Source organism: Ailuropoda melanoleuca, chromosome 1, assembly GCF_002007445.2.
Source record: "Ailuropoda melanoleuca isolate Jingjing chromosome 1, ASM200744v2, whole genome shotgun sequence".
Taxonomy (NCBI): Eukaryota; Metazoa; Chordata; class Mammalia; order Carnivora; family Ursidae; genus Ailuropoda; species Ailuropoda melanoleuca.
In genome coordinates this window covers 74,522,761-74,542,778 of record NC_048218.1, presented here as the reverse complement: position 1 = coordinate 74,542,778, position 20,018 = coordinate 74,522,761, and positions in this window count along the sequence as shown.

Genomic DNA, 20,018 nt, shown 5'->3' with positions numbered 1-20,018 from the left:
ACAAGCCTCTTTCCTGCAGCATTTTGTCTTAGAACAGTGATTACTTCTCAGAGGGATCTAGCCAATGGGCACACTCCATGTCCCAAAGGGTGTTTTATTAATGAATTATCAGACAACCATTCATCAAATATGAGAGCATCTAAAAAGTCTTGTGCCAGAGAAAAGTGAACTGGGCTGGGATTTAGGAAGTCAGCATCCTGGTTCCATGTTTTGCAGTGACTGGCTGGGGCCACCCCTTCAGGTTCTTGTCTGGCTGAGCCTGCAGTTTCCTTCCACGGGTTTCTAAAGCTTCCTTCTTTGTAGTTACTCAGAAGTGATCTTGTGGTTTGGAATAATTAAAACGTTTTCCCACCTGCTTTTTGTGTGTGGTTCAAGTATGGTGGGAGGAGAAGCTTCTATGATTTTAGTAAAAACAGAAGCCCATGGGAGGCAGAATAAACACGCTAAGGACAAAACAAGATATGTTCCCATATTTACTATGAAAACTGCCAGGTGGTACATGACAATCTCTGTACCCTCTGCTCAACTTTGCTGTGAACCCAAAGCTGCTTTTAAAGGAAAGTCTATATAAAAGTAACAACAACAACAACAAACACAAAAAAGCGAAAACCCCACCAACCTCATTTCCACCTGTCTGTCTCCAGATATCCTTTGAAGGTTTAAGTCCAAAGGACCAAAGGACAGATCTGCATGGAAATTTGGGGACTAGCAATGAAGAAGGTACCACATGAGCTGGAGGAAGAGGTTTCATTCAGAGTAAGCCACATTACAATAAGTGAGTGTTCTCCTTCTTCTGAAAGTCTTCTCAGACCCCAGGAATTCTCCCCGTCAGCTTTGAAGGGCAGGACCACATCCAGGTTGAGTGCCCAGAGTCTGAGCCTGAAGTGAGTGATTTTTCCAGGTCGAGGTAGATGCTCTGTGGGCACCTGTGGGTGTGGGGGAGGGGGTATCTATCACATTTGATTTATCTATTCCTCAGGAATATTTAGCTCAAAGGAGGTTCTCGGAATTTGTTATAGGACTAGACCACTACCATGTGAATCATATAATCTTTTGGTGGTGTTGTTGTTCCAGTCAATTCAGAATTAAACCTGTTTTCATTTTTTTTTTCTTGGTTGCTTAGATTGGAATAATGAAGGCAAGATTTGTGTTCAACGAATAGACTTGTTCTCAGATCCTTTTCATCTGCAGTGGGACCTGTTTCTATCAACCTACAGTTTTCAGGGAATTGAAAGTATGAATTTTGTGGTCAGTATGGCCCCATGTTTTTGTTTTTGTTTTATTTCAGGGCTGTGTGAGGGTGATTACTTCATTGCCCACAGCCTTGTTTGTGAGGCTGTGGCGTATGCTGTTTACTCCCCTCTGTTCCATGCCCATCTCTGGCATCCCTAATCCTGTCTAGTTTTCTGTCCTTCCCTCAGCGCGGATAGGTGAGATAATGGCTCAGCATAAATCCATTGACTTAAGAGGAAAAACAACTGACAAACATTGGTCTCTAATATATAAAGCATAAACAATGGAGGCAGCACTGTGATCAAGAAGTTTCTAGAAAGGTTGGTGATGGCATGACAAATATCCTGGCCTGTTGAGTAGGAAGATCTCCTACGTCCCCTTAGACAAATGACTTCCTTTCTCCTCTCAATTTTCCTACCAATAAAAATTAGGAATTGACTTCTAAAAGGTCACCCAAGTGTAAAGCTTTATGACTCTAAGTAATAATAGCTGACCCTTGTAGATAACATACTATTATTACCAGATGTTGAGTTCAGACTTTTATATGCTCTACCCCCTACGTGAAGGTGACAGAGATATAGAGATGTCAGATCACTCACCAAGGATTATATTTGGTAAATGGCCGCTCTGGGATCCCAAACTACACACCTCGGCCTGGAGCACAAGCCATTAAGCACAGTACTACAGCAGTTCCCTGTGCGAACCAAATCAACTAAGGACCATTGGCTTTTAGGGCTTACCCATCCTTCATCATGTGTTTCTGCCCTAGTGAGGTGCTCCATCCTGTGACTCCCCTCCTGCTCCTTCCAGACCTTTCTCCATCTGTTCTGCTGCCCACTAAGATCACACCTGGGGGATTCAGATCCTACAGAGGGGGTGTTGCTGTCAGGGAGGGATGTATGGATGAAAAGAGCAAATAATCTGCTGGTTTACTCCATGTCCACTTGTGGCTGATGCCTGGGCTCAGCCACCATCCTGAGAACCAGGAATAAGTTTGAGAGATACACCAAGAGATGAGAGTAGAGGTGGGACTAAGGCTCAGACAGGGCAGGCAAAGAAACACAGTCCCAAGGGGCAGTGTGACAGACTCTCAGAAACGAGTGATAAGTACAAAGGCATCAGGAGGTAACTTTTTCCCTTAGTGGCCATGCATGCGAACACCGACTTTTCAGACTTCTCAGGTGGTAAAAGCAGAATGGATGGACACATTTTTCCTAAAAGATTTTCATTATTTATTTGACAGAGAGAGAGAGAGAGAGAGAGCACGCACACAAGCAGAGGGAGCAAGAGAGGGAGAAGCAGGCTTCCTGCTGAGCAGGGAGCCTGATGTGGGTCTCGATCCCAGGACCTTGGGATCATGATGTGAGCTGAAGGCAGACACTAACTGAGAGAGCCACCCAGGTGCCCTGGATGGACACTTCTAACTAATCAATCTGTTGTATAATTATTTAGGGCTTGAGAGAGCGATCAGAGTACATATGTGAGAATTGAGCATGAATTTTAGTGTTCAGAACATAGAGGTCACCAACCGTTGGTGCATACCTATCATAACTGCTTGAAATAGCCCTTTGAATCTCCTTGCAGTTTTTGAGAGGTTAGTGAGGTGTAAGTGGTTAAAAGGACAAACTTTTGAACCCTAGGTCTATCACTTACTAATTGAGGAACCTTGGAACATTCGTACAACACTCTTGGGCCTTAGATTTTTTTTCTCTTTCACATGAGTAAAACTCTCCTTCATCATGTTATGATCATTAAGCAAGTTCATACACGTGCATTAATTGGAAGGTAGTTAGTACATAAGAAGCACATGAAATGGGGGCGCCTGGGTGGCTCAGTCTGTTAAGCGTCTACCTTCAGCGCAGGTCATGATCCCTGGGTCCTTGGATGGAGCCCCACATGGGGCTCCTTGCTCAGCGGGGGACCTGCTTCTCCCTCCCCCTCTGCCTGCCACTCTCCCTGCTTGTGCTCTCTCTCTGTGTCAAATGAATAAATAAAATCTTAAAAAAAAAACAGCACATGAAATGGGGTTATTCCTTATTATTATTATTATTATTTCAAGCAGAACAGATATGTCTGATTTGCTAGCAGTGCCATTTACAGATGACCCCCACACGTATTCAGGAAGTCTCTTTTTCTTGCCTGGATTCTATTAGAATCCCACTTAATGCCACAGTTAAATCATGGTGACAGGATATGTGGGGTTTCTAGCAGGCAGATGCAATTTTGTATTCAGAAATGGACAAGGCAGCAAGGAGAGGAATGGGGGCTTTAGATGAGGTTTTCAAGCCCCATCTCCAGGCCCTGGACAGATTTCCCCTCTGTGTAGTTTCCATGGTGATGACTACAGGCCGAGGGGCTCTCTGAGAAGGGGTGGAACAAGAGCAGAGAGAGGATGGAGACGTGGAGCCAAATAACTCTTGCAGATCAGCATGGCTCTTCTGATGGTCAGGCAGAAAAATCCTTGGTTTAAGATTGTTATGAAGTCTCTGCCTTATCATGTGAATGCACAGCTCCCCCTTACACCCTCCCCTCAGCTCCCCGCCTGGCAGTGCTATCTCTTCAGAAAAGGGGGAAAAAGGTGGCATTTCTGCCATAAAATCTAGACTTTGAATTATAAAAGTTTACTTTGAAGCAAGTTAATGAAGGACTCTTTTTTCATCCCTTTGCTTGCATTCTGTTTAGGGGAAAGATTCCCTTGTAATCATTAGAGACGCTAGAAACACTCCACTAATTTCATCATCAAGAATCAAGGTCAAATTACTAATGATATTTTACTTTTAATCTCCATAATGTAATTCCAACTGTATTAGTCAGAGTTCTCCACAGAACAGAATAGGAGCTATGTATATATCTGTTCCTTTATCTATCTCCCTATGTATATCTGCATTTGGTGAGATGTTCAGCACGATATTAGAGACAGAGGTGGAGAGCTACAGAATGAGACAAAGAGCTAGATTAATTTTAAGGAATTGGCTCATGTAATTGTGGGAGATGCCAAGCCTCAAATTAGTAGAACAGGCCAGCAGGCTGGGGACTTAGGTAAGAGCTGATATTGTAGTCTTGAGTCTCAAATCTTGCGGTCTTGAGAAAAAAAACCGTTTTTTCCAGAAACTTTCGTCTTTGTTCTTAAGGCCTTCAACTGATTGGATGAGGCCCGCCCACATTTTGGAGGGCAATTTGCTTTACTCAAAGCCTAGTGATTTAAATATTAATCGTACCAAAAAAATATCTTTACAGCCACATCAAGACGGTGCTTGACTAAACAACTGGCCTCTATGGCCTAGTCATGTGGACACATAAAGTTAATCATCACACTAACGCCTTCTGATTATTTAGATTCTAAGGGCTTTATTTCTATGACCTCACTTACTAATCAAAAGTCCAGTGAGCTATGTAATGATTAGTGTAGATGAGGAGACTGACGCTTAGATAAGTAAAGTAGTTTACCCAAGTAGCACAGCTGAAAAAGGGCAGAGTTGACACCCACGCTCAGTAGGTCTTGCTCCAGAGGCAAAATGCTTATGTGGTGCCCTGTGCTAACCTGAAGCGCATGCTTCTTTTCCACCTTCTCTGTGACTGTCCAAACCACCCAAAGAGTGCAATCATAGCCATAAGGTGAGCCCTCAGCCAGTTCCCAGATCAGAGTCATGTCAGAGTGAATAGTAGGTGTTCAGTAAGGTCAATAATTAAGTGAATGAGAGAGTGAACAGATGGATGGAGTGTCCACTCTTCATGACGAGGATCCTGAGACACCACAACACAACAGTAAGGAAAAACAGTTTTGATGCTTAAGGAAATCCTGGCTCTTGTGGTGGCGGCGGTGGTGGTGGATCAAAAGAAATGGCAATGTGCTAAAGATCGTAATTTTTAATACCTTGGTCTTTGGAAGAAGACAGACTTGAGGATAACATACTGCTTTCTCCCTGCAGTAGATATGATGTTACACAAGGTTGTTCATATCTCTGGGTCTCCTTTTCCCCAACTGCAACATAAAATACATATGCGTAACTCACAGTGTTATGCAAAATAAACAGAGTCCATTGAGGTAATGCCTATGAAGTGCTGAGCCCTGTACCCAGCACATGGGAAGTGTTTGATCAATGGTAGTTGTACTGTAAGAACCTGAGCGAGTGTCCCCTGGGCAAAGATAAGCAAGCTGTGATTTCATCATGTTGAACTCAATATTTGAACTCAACTCCCAGCTACCTAAGGGAGGCAGAGGAAAGAATTTATACCGCCATGTAGAACAGAGGTACAAATTTATGAGTTGCATCTCATATATGGCCTGAACATGCATTTTGTTTGAACTTCCCAATAATTTTTCAAAAACTTAATTAGCTTTAGCTTTGAAAAATTGGAAGATTTCTCCTAAAACTATCTAGATTCAGGCCAAAAAGAGATGGAAATATCATGCAGCTCTAGATGGGCTCTCTGGCTTCCCCTTTCTCCACAGTGTCTGCTCTTCCTATTCCTTTATGTTACTTCTCTGGATCTTCTAGGCTTTGGGGCCATAGTACACGTCGGAAGTGCATGTAGTAAGTAGTTGAACTGACCAGGACTTGCGTGCTATGCTATGGACTGTGGGCTTTATCATGCATTAGGCATTAAGAAGCGATCACAGACTTTTAAGCAAGGACTTGAATAGATTTGTGTTTTAGATTTTTCTGGGCTGTAGGAGGCAGGGATAGAAATCAGTTAATGCAAAGACTGTCTTCATAGTGTAAGAACAGGTTGGTAAGAGTATCTGAACAATGTCAAAGCCGGGAGGGAGAGGACCTGCCAGAGATAAGTGGAGAGGAAGCTTGTACGCCTTTATATGATTTTACATATTTATGCTGAGCCAAGAGGGATGATAATTTTTGAAAATGCTGAGTTGCTTTCTCCCCCAGTACAGGGCAGAGACATGTGTGTCCTTGAAGGAGAACATTGGATAGGAAACAGGACTCTCCCTCTCTGTTTGACCATTTCAAAGATGGAGGAGAGGATGGACTTTTTGGATTTACAGAGGATATCTGTCTTTAATGTGGCTCCTTCCTATGAGATATTCAAAGGCAATTATACTATGCATGACTGTGGTCTGTAAAATGCAACACTGCTCTATTTTATGGAGGAATAATAAGACTTAGGACAAGGAAGATTGGTGAGGAAGAATGGATATTAGAGATTATTTCCGTCTAATATGTAGATGTGAAGGATGAGTTCCACCTAGGGATATTTGGACTTTTTTCTTGAGGGTGATAGGAAGGCATGAAAACCTTTTAGGTAGGAACAAGACCTAATGAGGTTTACTTGATAATGTTTTTAATAATATTGTTCTGAAGAGGGAAGAATGGATTGTGGAGAGGGATTGTGGATTTGTACAACAGTACACTCCAGTTAAAAGGATGTGATTATAATTCGGGGTGGGGGAGGGGGGAAGCTGGAGGCCAGGTTCAGGGGCTCAAATGGAGAGAAAAATGGGAAAAACCAGTTGAAAAAGTGTGATAGGGTTAGATCACTGGTGTCCTGGAAACTAGTTAACTGCCTAATTAAGGGACTATTAAAATATTGCAGGGCAGAGCTCTCAATCTTCTCCCCTCAATCATCTATATATGGCAGAATGGAATGCAAGATTATGTGTAATTCCAGGTGCTTGGGCTGTACATATTTCCCAATTCAAGAAATAAGACCTAACATTTATTAAGTCCTGATTGTATGCTCACTGTTCTAGGTCCTCTGCCTGAGACTTTTAGAAGCATAAACTTGAATTCCGTCTATTTTCTGAAAGACTCTTCTCTCGTTGACAAATATTAGCTCTAAGGAATAACAAACTACGTATTAATTTATTAAATTAACTACAGTATTTGATAATATTAACAAATGAATTATCATTCATCTTGTAACTGATGCCCACTGGCTGTACATCATAATCAAGTTGTTGATGTCAATGCGGCAAAAATGACAAAGAGCAGGAATTGTATCTCCAGAGTCCCTGCACTCCAATCCTGGCTTTGCTGGTTGCTGGCTATGTAACATTAGGCAAATTGTTTACTATCTTTTGGATCCTTTCTTCATTTGAAAAATAAGGATGCTAGTATTATTGTCATCATCAGGTGGTGGTAAGGAGAGCAATGTTTCATGAAACACATTTAGAAGATGGTCTGCCACATGTTAACTGTTCAGTAAGTCTCCTATCTCTAAAAATAGTGATGTGGGAGGAAGATGATCGGAATCCGAACCAGTACCTAACAGTGAGGATGGAGAATGGGGTGGAGGTGAGAGATCTTGCAATGGAAGAAGCTGTCTTATTGTGCCATAAAATGAGGTATAAGTAAATAATTAAGATCCCATAACCCATATAAAAAAATCAAAACTAACTGAAATTAATTTCCAAAGGCACGTGTGTCTGTATGTACTTTAACTACAAATTAGAAACTAAAATCTCAAAATAAAATCTGCCATTGTTTCAGCCCTCTCTTCCATCCCATTTTCTCCCCCACCTGAGAAAGCCTTAGAAAAGATTACTTACTTTATGAAAGTTGCACAAGGTAGAGGTTAAACCAGGTGGAAGCAGAATCAGTGAGTAAACACGAGAAAATGGAGAAGGACAAAGAATGTGGCATTGCAAAAGTCCCCCGGTTGGGAGTGAATTTGAAACTGATTTCCTGTAACTTTGACCTGCAGTAACATGCATTTGTGGGGTCAGGGCCACTTGAGCAGTTTGCCGCTTGGATACTCCTGGCCTTAACCGCAGAGGGTTAGCCAGCTAGAATTTGTCTGCAAAAGTTGGTATCTTTCCCTGAATAACTGTCTTCTCTTCCTCCTTAATGTTAAGGGTGGTGGCCACCACGTTCCCACAAGCTCTGTTAAATATTTACTAAGTACATTGTTTACTAAACAGGGCTCCATCCAGTACTTAGAACTGGCAAAGACTTGTTTTTGATTTGCTCCATTATTATTCTGTGAGAACTGTCTTTTGATCCCTTGGCAGGAGAGAGAGGAAAAGCATTTAATGATAATTCAGATAATAACTGTGCTGTCCAGTTTGATAGCCACTGGTCACGTGTCTATTTAAAGTTTAACTAATTAAAATTAAAATTAAAAATTCATTTTCTCTGTTGTACTTGCCACATTCCAAGAGCTCAGTATAGTGAACAGCCACACGCTGGACAATTGCAGATGTCAAACCTTCCACCATCTCAGGTTTTACTATTGTTTAACACTGTTAGGAGTGTTCTGGTCAAAGTTCTGCAATCCATTTGACAAAGAACACAGATTCTGCACCTACAGAAATGTTGTTTTTATATCCCTCTAAAAATGAATTATTTTTCAATGGCTACTATAACAAATTACCACTAAGTTAGTGGCTTAAAACAATGAATTTATTATCTTACGGTTCTGTAGTTCCGAAGATTGAACTGGGTCTCGCTGGGCTAAGGTTAGGTTGTCAGCAGGGCTTTCTACCTTTCTGGAGGTTTTGTTCCTTTTCTTTGCAGATTCTGGAGGCTACCTGCATCCCTTGGCTCTCTTCCTCCGTCTTCAAAGTCAACAACGTTGTAGTAAGTACTTTTCTCATTGACAATTCTTGACTTCCCTCTCTTTTGCCTTCCTCTGCCACTTACAAGTATCCTAGTGATAACATGGTCCCACTGGGATAATGCAAGTTAATCTCTGCATCTCCAAGTCAGTCGATTAGCAACCTTAATTGCGTCTGCAACCTTAATTTTCATTTTGCCAGCTAATGTGAGCTACTCCCAGGTCTGGGAAATTAAGGCACAGACATCTTTGGAAGAGGCTGTTATTCTACCTACCTTGATGACTAAATGTTTTGAAAAGTAGAGTGATTTCCTTAAAGAGAGAGCAATGTAAATATATTACTTATATTATTTATATATAATATTATATATATTATATATAATATAATAAACATATTATTTATATGTTTCTGATTTAACAAAAATTATGATTACATATAATGAAATAATTTAATGACATGATAGTTAGTTACAAGAAAAATAAGATATTAATAGATGTCGTGGGCACCAGACACTAAGGTCCAAGATTCTAAGAGCTTACACATACTATCTCAGGACGGAATGACTGAGTAAAGGAATTAATAGCAGCTTAAAAAGTAGTGTGGAATAAATGAAGGAGGCTCAGAAAGTATCAGTCAGGAAACTGAGATTCTCTTCCTAGTATAGCCACCTTATTCACCTGTGCAATGTCTCTGGATTTAGGTTTTTCATGTAGATAAAAGGAGACCAGATAAAACTCTCTGTAAGGTCCCTTCCAACTCGTAAAATTTTCCCTTATGAATTAAGGTAGAAGCAAAGATAAGACTGTAAGAAAGCACAACATTGAGCAATGCAGAATTGCTTCATATTGCTTCAAAATAAAACAAAACAGTAGGTACAGACAAGTTAAACAGAGGTAACAGAGCATGTTTTTATTTTTGTTACTGATGAGATACATTAGGACTCAGGAGGTAAAGAATTTGGGTAAAAATAGTCAGCCTGAGCCTGGGAACTGTGATTGCATACACTATGCTTTATTAAGAACCAAGATTAGAAGGAGGAACGCCAAAGGAAAGAACAGTTGAATTTCCAGTTGGGTTAGACTGACATTAATTATTAGTCTGAAAGATGTATAAACATCTTTTCATTTTCTTGCTTTATTTTAATCAGGTGTTTCGGAAAGAAGATGGATATTGTTGCTAAGAGCTAAAGTTCTGTCAAAGGCCATCAGACTACACAAATAAACTTTTGCACTTATCAAAGTCCATAAAGAACTGAGACTCTCTGTGCTAGAGGCATTAACATGTATGTTATGCAAAGTGCTCACTGAAAGATCATCCCAAGGAATGAGATAAAGGCATTTTTCCATAAAATTCTGCAAGGAGGTGCTTTTTGAATTAAATACATTTTGGGTTTGAGAACCCTGAAGAACCACAACTTTCAGATCAAGTTATTTTAAAACCATTTTGTCCAAAGGATGTTTATTCTAGAGATCAGTTAGATTCTTGGAAATCTTTGCACCAATGACACTCTGAATATATTAAATTAACCAGTGTTGAGTACCTTAAAACACTCTAACTGAAGTGTATCCTTATTCAAAGACTATAGATAAAATTACATATACTATCAAGTGGAAAATTTCCCTAGAAGGATTAAAAATTAATTAGATAAAAATACTATATCCTTATCACCTATTTCTACATTTCTCTTTCTATATAACCTATCATCTGTCTATGATATTCTGTGACATATTATGCAGCCCACTGAACATGCCACACTTATTAAAATCCCTTTATGATTGGCAATTCTTCCTCTGATTCTAAAAAAGAACAATAAGCTCCCTCTCCTGAAGCTGGCGTGGTTTCTCACTATTACACTCATTCAACCATTTATTCATCTTTCACATTTTTCAAGGACCTGTTAATTCTCAGGCACTAGAAGTATAATGATGAAAGGCTCATATTCTAGTATGGGTGATGGGCACGTGACCAAACCATTATAATGTCACATGGTAAATTCTATGAAAAATGTAGGTAAAGGTTTATGGAAACAAAGTGGATGGGCATCGGAAACTTGATACAGGAGGAAAGGAAAGAGTTGGCATTAAAAAGATGGTACTTCAAACTGAATATTGATGAATATGAATAAATCATTCATTATTTCTTCCATCCATTCACGCATTGCTGCTCTGTCTCAAAGCAATGAAAAAACAAAGCCATTCCTTTCCTCAAGTAATTCAAAATCTACCTAAGAAATAGATTTCTAAAGAACTACAGTACAGGGGCGCCTGGGTAGCGCAGTTGTTAAGCGTCTACCTTTGGCTCAGGGCGTGATCCTGGGGTTCTGGGATCGAGTCCCACATGGGGCTCCTCCGCTATGAGCCTGCTTCTTCCTCTCCCACTCCCCCTGCTTGTGTTCCCTCTCTCGCTGGCTGTCTCTATCTCTGTCAAATAAATAAATAAAATCTTTAAAAAAAAAAAAAAAGAACTACAGTACAAAAGGATTGCTGTTAGGACAAAGTTATGTGTGTGTGTGTTTGGTACAGCCGTGGTAGGGTAGCAGGTAAGGTAGCAGGACGGTGTACTGAAATTGGGAAGGGGAACATCAGGCAAGAATAAAACTCTGTCAGAAATAGAAGTCAGGGAAATTTTGGCCAGAGTGTATGTTATATTAGGTAAGGAGGCAGGAAATAGAAAGCCTCAGGGCAGGTGAGAAATAGACACTGTGAAGATTCCGCCATGCTGAGGACTTTGGGCTTTATCTGTTAGGTTATGTGGAAACCCTGAATGATTTTCTGTATCAGCACCTTTTCTGTGCACTCCTGGACATCCATTCTGCAATCATCTCCACCCTGCTCTGTGTCCCAGGAGGTGAATCTTTCTAGTTGCATCAGTGGACTCTCTTGCCCTCTGGCTTTGACCAATGAGAAGCAGCTTTAGGAAATCAGAGAGCTGGAGAAGAGTGGCACTGGTGTGGCAGATGCAATTTGTATCCTGCTCCATCTTCTTTGTTGGGATGGTACACTCATCCCCCAATTGCTGCAGGTATTGGCTGCCAACAACATATTTTAACAGCAGGGAGGAGAGCCCTTGGATAGTGAGGGCTATTTTACTAAGAGATGCCTAGGAAGTTATGCAACCGTCCCCTTTAGCAGTAGCTGGTAACCAGTGGTTGGTTAATGCAAGGATACAGACAGCCCAGCACTTTGGATCTGGGGAGCACATCCTCTGTAAACACCTGAGACTGCAGAGCTCTTCGCGGGTTCAGACCCAGGATGAATTTCTCCTCAAACTACATCTATGTCTAGTTTCTGCTCTTGTCCTAACCTGTTTCCCTTGCCCCTTTAAAAACCTTTAAAATGCTCTTATCCTAAGAGCATTTCCTAAATAAATCATTTGCATAAGATTCTTAGCCTCCAACTCTGCTTCCAGGGAACGTAAATTAAGATAATTGGTACCAGACAATGTCTTGTAAAGCAAACTCTAGAATTTTAAGTTCGGAGTTGGATCATACACTAGCTGGATGGCTATGAAGACCNACCAACAGACCCAGGATGAATTTCTCCTCAAACTACATCTATGTCTAGTTTCTGCTCTTGTCCTAACCTGTTTCCCTTGCCCCTTTAAAAACCTTTAAAATGCTCTTATCCTAAGAGCATTTCCTAAATAAATCATTTGCATAAGATTCTTAGCCTCCAACTCTGCTTCCAGGGAACGTAAATTAAGATAATTGGTACCAGACAATGTCTTGTAAAGCAAACTCTAGAATTTTAAGTTCGGAGTTGGATCATACACTAGCTGGATGGCTATGAAGACCCTGTCCCTAATGATGTGAGGTGTTGAAAGTTCCCTAGATCTCGTAGCAGTATAATTACTAAGATGCCGGAACTACATTAGCATATATAATGTCTGGCATTTGAGAGATACAGGAAAAGAATAAAAGCAAGGAATGTGGAATTGAATGGCAATTAATGGGTGCTCACAGGTACATTCAGAAGAAAAAACAACTAATCATCAATTTAAAACTAACTATGAAGGTTGGAGGTCCTCTTTGGCAGATTCTTATCATCTGCAGCTGGAGGGCATGCTGAGCTGGTGAACAGACACAGAACTTAATTGTGATAATGAGAGAACTTCAGAGAAGACTGAATTCACAGCCTAGGTAAGACTCCGGATGCCATGATAGGACAAGTGTGCTTCAGAGAGTGGGAGACATAAGCCATACAAAAGTTGGGTGGCCTGCCACATCTGTGACACTTTTAGGGACCCAGTGGTGTAAGGCACAGTGGGACAACCCCTCCAAGGAAAAAAAGAAATTCTTGCACCTTATCCGTCCTACCACTTAAAAATAAGCAAAGTGCAGCATATGCCACACTTAGGAATATATCATTGAATGATGTGGTGAGTGATGTGGGAAGCTGCCAGTTTCCAGTGGAAGCCCTGGGCAAGAAAGGGCACATTCAGTCCTACCACTTGGGTCATACGATCCAGAAAATCCTTCAGTGGTGTAAGAGTTGTCTGTAGGAGATAAAGATGTATGTGGAGTCTTTGGCAAGACCTAACAGGAGAGTTTCAAAGCAAGCAACTGAGATTCTGGAGCAAGGTTATGTCATCTGCATGAGAGAACACCATTCAAAATGCAGCTGCTGAAACGCTACTGGGCATGATGTACCAGTCCGGGTTCTTCAGAGAAACAGAACCAATAATACATAAAACATATTTATTAGTAAAATATATGAATTTTATTTATATTTATAATAGGAATTGGCTCACACAGTTATGGAGGGAGATAAGCCCTATGATCTGCCAAATGTAAGCTGGTGACCCAGCAAATCTAGTGGTATAATTCAGTTCAAGTTCGGTGACCATAGAGCCGCGAGCACTAATGTCTTAGGTGCATAGAGCAAATTCACCCTTCCTTTGATATTTTGTTCTATGTAGGTCTTCAGTGTACTGGATGATGCCCCCCCTTGCATTGGTGAGGGAGATTTTTGCCTGTGTTCAGTTTACTGATCAAATGTTAATTTCTTCCAGAGGCATCCTCACAGACATACCCATTAAATAATATTTTACCACCTATCTTGGCATGCCTTAGCTCAATCAAATTGACACATAAAGTTAACCATGACAAGTCCACCCCTTGTCAACTTGGCATTTGTATGCATCTTCCTAAACTATACTTAATCTCCAAATAAAGACATTAACAAGGTCATAATTCCATTTTACATGATATAACAATTCTGTATAACTGAAAATGCTGAATCTCTTCTCCAGAAGAGGGGGTAAAGTCCTTGAGTGATATATGCTCTTCTCCTCGTATCCCATAAGTGGAATACTGTGAAATAAAATTAACAATACTTAAATACTGATATAAAGTCAATAAATTCTATGTTACATGACAGGGAAATATGAAAGGAAAGAAAACAAAGATATTTGCTTAATATTTGTTTATCTACACAGAAAATTATCATAATAATTAGGAGGAAATTCTCATGACAGTTATACTCCTTATTTCTGATGCTGGTCATATGGTCATAACTTGTATTTATAACTACCTTCTTCTACTACCCATTCTGTATTCCCTTTGCCTTTAGCGAATACCTCAGGTGCTCATAGTTCTTTACCTGGCAGGGTGGACCAAACCTTCATTCCTGAAGGATCTGGGCTATTAATAGTCCTACCTGGAATGGCTTGTAATTTGCCATTGACCTTAATCACAGAGCATGGTAATATTAAGAGATGCCCTAAAGAATCTCCTGTATTCCAGGCATACTCTTCCTTACCTCCATTGTGGAGTAGTGGTCCAATTTCCCCCCGGTAATAGGGGTCACAGGGAGATTAAATATCTGACCAAAGGACATCAAGTAACCACGACACCAGAGCTGTTCATTGTGAGCTGGTAGCTGTCAGGCTCATGGAGACATACATTTTAGCAGCTCTCGCAAAATTATTCTTAAAATGGAAGGATTACATCTTGTATGAGCCTTAAGCAGGTCCCAAGGGCTTAAGTAAGCTGGACAAACAAGTGCCCCACATCACCTAACACAGTCTCAACAGATAACAAGCCATGTACCTCACAGTTGTGACCTGTTGAGTGAATCCTTCATAGAAGAACACAAAACTAGATGGCTCTGCTTTGTATTTTAGTGTGGGGCCCAAATCAGCTGCTGTTACACTATAGCCCTACTCAGGGGCAGCCTTGAAAGATAATAGTGATGAGGAAAAAGTGGACGGAGTTTTGTTCAGTATTACTCATCATCCAATTTTATTGAGCAACACATGTCTCAAAATAAGCATAGACACAGATTCATGACCAGTGGTGAATGGCTTGGTTCATTGGTTGGAGGTATGTAAGAAGCAAAACTAGCATATTCAGGACATGGAGGTCCAGGGAAGAAGAATGCAGGTAGACATATTGGAATAGGCACAAAATAGGAGGAATTTACCATCATATGTTAACACAGTTCAGAGAGCATCCACTGTTGAAGAGACACAAAACCACCAGGTATGGAGGATAACGGGTCTGAGAGATTATAAATCAACCTCTGTGCTTGCTCAAGGGACTCATGAATGGAGTAACCATGGTGACAGAAATGGATGCTATCTATGGACCCAATAGCATGGACTCCATTTTCTCACTGAAGCTGATCCAGCTAGTGCCACAGCTAATTGTTGAACCTATCCAGAAACAAATTCTGATTGTGAGCCCTTGATATGATAACATCCTTTGAGGGACTCAAGCAGACACTTGGTGGCAAGTTGATAATAGCAGAAACTTCTCACCCTGACAAGCACATTAACTTGTTGTGAACAGAGTGACACATATTCCGAGTGTGTATTTACCTTACCTATCAGCAATATCTCAGTCAGCACCCCATGGAAGAGCTCACAGAGTGATCTATCGGATGGGATTCCACATAATATCACCTCAGACCAGGACATCCCCTTTATTGCAAAAGAGGCATTGTAGTGGGAACATGGCAAAGGAATCCTCTAGTACTACCATATAGTCAATCATTTGGAGGCTGCTGACTTGATAGAGCATGGAAATGCCCATTTTAAGGCACAGCTTTCAGTACCAGCGTGGAGATGATACCCTGTAATATGGACACTAGTCTTCAGAGAGCACTACATTTTCCCCAAACCAATGGCCATTACATGGTGCTGTGTCCCAAAGAGGTAGAATAAATGAATCCAGAAACAAAGAAATGGAGGAAGGCATAATCCTACTTCAGCATCACTCTAGGGGTGACCTGGAAGAATTTGTACTTCCTGTCTCCTCTACTTTTAAACCCTACAGATCCAGAGATCCTTTTTCTAAGAGGAGGGATGCTTCCACTCAGGACATGGCAGACGTGCCCCTAAACTTAAGTCATGGCTGATATCGGATCACTTCGAGTTCAACAAATAGACCAACAAGCAAAGAAAGGAGTTACTCTACTGGCACAAAATTGTATATACTGGGGTATTTTAATACACACCGGGGTATTTTAACCTGATTATCTTAAGGAGGCAGGGTGGCTGCTACTTAACGAGGGGGATATGTTTGTGCCCAGGTGGACTGCAGGATATCTCTTGGTACTTCCGTGACAAACTTTAATTATAAATGAAAGTACAGCAATCATGGTAAGAGAATGGTAGCCAGGGCATCAACTCTCAGGGGTGAGAGTCTGAGTCATCTCACCAAACAAGCCACCTTAAGCCATCTGAAGTTCTCGGTGAGAATAAGAGGAATTGAGAAGGGTAGGAGAAGGAGATGAAGAGTATCACTAACAAACTTGAAACTAATACCAGCAAAGAAGGCAGTAATCCATCTGGCTAATGCTCTTCTTATAAGATTTTCTAGAAATTGAGACCAACCCAAACTCTGAAGAGGCTGAGAAGAGATGGGAAGTGCTAATTGTGAGAAGCAAACAGATCTGAGAATACAAATGCTGGACTGCAACAGAGGCTCTGGGACCTCTCCTGATGACCTTTGCTGAGCTGGTGCACCCACACCCCAGTGGCTTCAAGTCTTAGCTGAACTGCTCAAACTGGCATATTACTCTGGGGGGTTGCCCGAGGCTGATGGAAGCTGCCACACCCAGAGATTCCTGAGAAGTTAAATAGTCTCCTCCCCTTGGGTCAAACAATAGCTAAGGACTGACTAATGCACACATGTGACAATGCAGCCCTCCTTTCTCCAGGCAAGAAAACCTCTGGCTATAATCTATGTTCTACAGTTTCCTATGGGATTAGACTGAGTCTAATCTCCTGTCCTGAGATCACACTTTTTACAAACTCTGCCCTTAGCCTTCTCTCGCTCTCCTTACTCCCTTTCCATTCAGAACTCCCTAATAAATCACTTGCATAAGACTACTTGTCTTACCTTTGCTTCCAGGCTACCAGATCTAAATCAATTGGGTGTGCTGATGGCTGTGTCCCTGTGCTGAGGACCACAGTTTCCTCTGGCTGTCACTTCCTGTAGCTGTAGCCTCTTGCTGGGGTTCAGTAAAGGCTCTTTCCCTTTTTTCTTTAGGATGTCTCATGATAGTGGCTTTCTCCTGTTGATAGTCCTGGGGTCTTTACCATTACTTTAATCTTGCTCACCTCTTTGAAAACAGTCCCTTCATTTAATTCCTCTCAATTCCCCCATTTTTGTGACATCGATTTCCTGTCACAATCCTGACTTATAAGGTGAGAACAAGCAGGGAGTGATCTGATTAGATTTACATAGAAAAAAATCAATCTGGCAGCAGTATGGAGGAGCGATTGTAAGAAAGGCAAGCTATAGGTTATTTTAATAATTCAGAAAGTAACTGAAACAGTTTAAACTTCAATATTCATGGAGATAGCTTTTTGGGGGTAAATTTGAGAGATAGGTAGGCAGTAAAATTGGTTTAAGGATAAATATGTCTTCACTTACTGAGAGAACTAAAACCACATATACTGTCTTATGAATTCATTAAACAATAATTGTCTTCCTACAGATAGCTTTACTCTTACCCTCTAGAAGCTTGTGGTCTTAATAGAAAATCATGCCTATCTTGATAGTTATTATAAAAGGCAAAACTGGGGCACCTGGGTGGCTCAGTTGGTAAATCTTCTGGCTTGGGCTCAGGTCATGATCCCAGGGTCCTGGGATCCAGCCCAGCATCTGGCTTCCTGCCCAGCGGGGAGTCTGTTTCTCTTTCTCCCTCTGCCCCTCCCCCTACTCCTGTGCGCTCCTGCTCTCTCACTCTCTCTCTCTCAAATAAATAAATAATTTTTTTTTAAAAAAGGCAAAACAAAGTGAATATTGTGCTAGAGTTATAAGCAAGAGATTGTAAAAGCACATAAAAAGGAATAGCCATCACTCTAATGCTTTAAAGTACAGAATTGCCTAATTTCTATAACTAAACACATGTCTTCAAAAAATTGCTACATTACCCAATCAGGTCTGAGTAACTTCTGAAAATTATCCCAAAAGCCATGCGTGGATTTTTAGGCATTCATCTCCCAGAGGCTACATTTAATTATCTTAATCATCATCACTACTGCTGTTAAAGAATTACAAAGAAGTTGCTCTTAAATATTTTTTAAACAATCATTGGCATTTGATGAGCTTAATGTGCATATAATTGCTAACTCTAAAATTTCACATAAGTATAGTGGAGTAATGAATATATGTTATGTATATAGACTTCATAATTACACATGCTGTAGACTTTATTACATATTATATATTCTCTATATGTAAAAATATATTAAAATTATATAATATATTGAAATTGCAGGGGCGTCAGGGTGGCTCACAGAGTTGAGCACCTGCCTTCAGCTCAGGTCATGATCTCTGGGTCCTGGGATGGAGCCCCATGTAGGGCTCCCTGTTCAGCGGGGAGTCTGCTTCTCCCTCTCTCTCTCCCACTCCACCTGCTCATGCTCTCTCTCTCTCTGTATCTCTCTGTCTCAAATGAATAAATAAAATCTTTTTAAAAAAATTGCATATGAATATATCATTTTAGCCCAGATATTTATTTTGGCAAAATTCAGAACTGAATAACTAGGTTATCCTTTGTTTCTCTAGAAATGAATAATAAGCAGAAGTATGAAAATGCAAAAAATACCTGAAGATTTCAAAAACAGTGTGGCTCTAGGGTATAGTGTGTATGAGGATAAAGGTCTGGACAGACGGTTGTAAGTTAGCTAAACAAACTATGAAAAAGGTCTTCTTGTCCATGCTAGAAATTCAGTTGGGATTTAGGGACTGATTGAATATAGCCAAGAATCCAGGTAACTGTGAGTTTTCCAGTTTGGTTGACTGGATATAATTCTATTTACCCAGAATTGTAAGTAGAGGGAATAGGAAGACTGGCTTTTGCTCAGAAAAGAATATAGGAAAAATAGGCAGAATTCTGGAACAGAGGAAAAGGTAACCTAACACCAATGTTGACGCTGGAATTTGTGGATTTGGTGGGTAAAGGGTCTGACCAGAGGCATCCCTCCTTGGCCGGGTACACACAGTGCTGCTGTTATCCGTGTGAATCTGCGCAGTCAGTTCCTGGCTCTTGTTTTCCTACGGACTCTGCAGGCACCCAGGGTGGATACTACTAGATAATGGGTCTTTCGAGAATTCTCTGCTCCTTCTGTGGTGGATCTCAGTTTAGGAAATTTCTTTTCTCTTCCTCCCCAGATTACATACTTGCTGCACTGCAGGAATGTACATTCTCCTCCTTTAGTTACACATTCTCTCACTGCACTTAAGGAATTTGAGTTACTTCCTATCATTTTTTAATCACCCTATTTGGCAATCCTGGAGTCTTTTGAACATATTCTCATCTTATCCCTATTCCTGTCCTCTGCAAACTAATCCCATGTTCTCGCTGGGGCCATCCTTTCAGTTCTGTTCTCTCTCATTCATTTATTTTTTAAATGTCCAGGCCCCGTTTCTCTTTAGTGAAAGCAGCAAAATGCTCTGGACCAACTCGTTGGAAAGGAAAAAGAATTCTGGTTCTGGTTTTGCCATTGGTGGCTGTTCAGCTTTGGGCAAATGTTTTACCTCTCTGAGTTTCTGGTTACTCATTTATGAAATATAGGAAGAGACTGAAATAAATGCACATTAGCATCTTTCTTATCTATAAAGTTCTAGGACTCTTAGTTTGTCCAGGTGATCTGATAGCGGATCTGTCTATTCTCCCTTTATGGGTCATGGTTGTATGTTTATTATTATATTTGTGACATTGTATTTAAATAACCTGATTCATTTATTTAGGTAATATATATTTCTTTAGCTAGGGCTGACTGTATGCCAGACACTGGCTAAGCACAAAGAGCA